The 1,756-nt window shown below is 42.7% G+C and overlaps 1 pseudogene across 1 annotated transcript; it reads left to right on the forward strand.

The window, feature by feature from the left end:
• The first annotated feature begins 546 nt into the window (after nt 1-546).
• Nucleotides 547-1,503, forward strand: LOC101003799 (annotated as a pseudogene). Its single transcript, XR_162292.4, has one exon. The product of XR_162292.4 is annotated as a succinate dehydrogenase [ubiquinone] iron-sulfur subunit, mitochondrial pseudogene (transcript).
• Nucleotides 1,504-1,756: the final 253 nt, after the last annotated feature.

Below are 1,756 nucleotides of genomic sequence, written 5' to 3' on the forward strand. Positions count from 1 at the left end.
TATTTTTAGGGGTCATAATTCAACCCATTACAACGTGTGTGTTGGGGAGGATATATATATATAAATATATATATATACGTTCTTTATGCACGCATATATGGAGAAACAGAAAAAAAAAAGCTACGATTCTACTATTCACATTTTGATGCATTTTCTTTTTCTTTTTCTTTTTTTTTTTTTTTGTTGAAGTGGAGTGTTGGTTTGCTCTGTGACCCAGGCTGGAGTGCAGTGGCCGGATCTCAGCTCACTGCAAGTTCTGCCTCCCAGGTTCCCGCCATTCTCCTGCCTCAGCCTCCCGAGTAGCTGGGACTACAGGCACCCGCCACCACGCCTGGCTATTTTTTTGTATTTTTAGTAGAGACGGGGTTTCACTGGGTTAGTCAGGATGGTCTCGATTTCCTGGCCTCGTGATCCGCCCGCCTCGGCCTCCCAAAGTGCTGGGATTACAGGCCTGAGCCACCGCGCCTGGCCCACATTTTGATGTATTTTCTTCAGGTGTTGGTGTTGGTTTTATGCACCAATAAAACTTTTAAATGAGGAGCCAAGATGGCGGCGGTGGTCTCACTTTCCTTGAGGCGCTGGTTACGGGCTGCCTGCAGGCCTCCGGAGGAGCCCAGACAGCTGCAGCCGCAGCTGCCCGTATCAAGACATTTGCCATCTATCGATGGGACCCAGACAAGGCTGGAGACAAACCTCATATGCAGACTTAACGAAGTTGACCTTAATAAATGTGGCCCCGTGGTACTGGATGCTTTAATCAAGATTAAGAATGAAATTGACTCTACTTTGACCTTCCGAAGATCATGCAGAGAAGGCATCTGTGGCTCTTGTGCAATAAACATCAATGGAGGCAACACTCTGGCTTGCACCCGAAGGATTGACACCAACCTCAATAAGGTCTCAAAAATCTACCCTCTTCCACATATGTATGTGATAAAGGATCTTGTTCCCGATTTGAGCAACTTCTATGCACAGTACAAATCCATTGAGCCTTACTTGAAGAAGAAGGATGAATCTCAGGAAGGCAAGCAGCAGTGTCTGCAGTCCATAGAAGAGCATGAGAAACTGGACGGGCTCTACGAGTGCATTCTCTGTGCTTGCTGTAGCACCAGCTGCCCCAGCTACTGGTGGAACGGAGACAATTATCTGGGGCCTGCAATTCTTATGCAGGCCTATCGCTGGATGATTGACTCCAGAGACGATTTGACTGAGGAGCACCTGGCCAAGCCGCAGGAGCCGTTCTCTCTACACCGCTGCCACACCATCATGAACTGCACAAGGACCTGTCCTAAGGGTCTGAATCCAGGGAAAGCTATTGCAGAAGTCAAGAAAATGATGGCAACCTATGAGGAGAAGAAAGCTTCAGTTTAACTGTTTCCATGCTAAACATGACTTAAAACCAGCTCAGAGCTGAACATAATTTATATCTAATTTGAGTTCCTTTAAAGATCTTGGTTTTCCATGAATACAGCATGTATAATAAAAATTTTAAGAAATAAAAAACCTTTTAAATGAAATTTAATTCATAGATGATATGCAGATTTGATCTATTTTTCCATAATGATTTTTCCATCTTTAAATATTGATTTAAAACATAACTAATGGTTGCATCATAAACTATCTTAAATGTGCTATATTTTATTTAGCCATTCAATTAATACTGAAAACATAACTTTTTGGTGCTATAAATAAATGATGATGTAGTGAACAAAGTAATACAAATCTAGCTTCTAAGGAACAATTTGTTGTTTTTGCC

The sequence above is a fragment of the Papio anubis genome, chromosome 14 (assembly GCF_008728515.1).
Source record: "Papio anubis isolate 15944 chromosome 14, Panubis1.0, whole genome shotgun sequence".
NCBI lineage: Eukaryota > Metazoa > Chordata > Mammalia > Primates > Cercopithecidae > Papio > Papio anubis.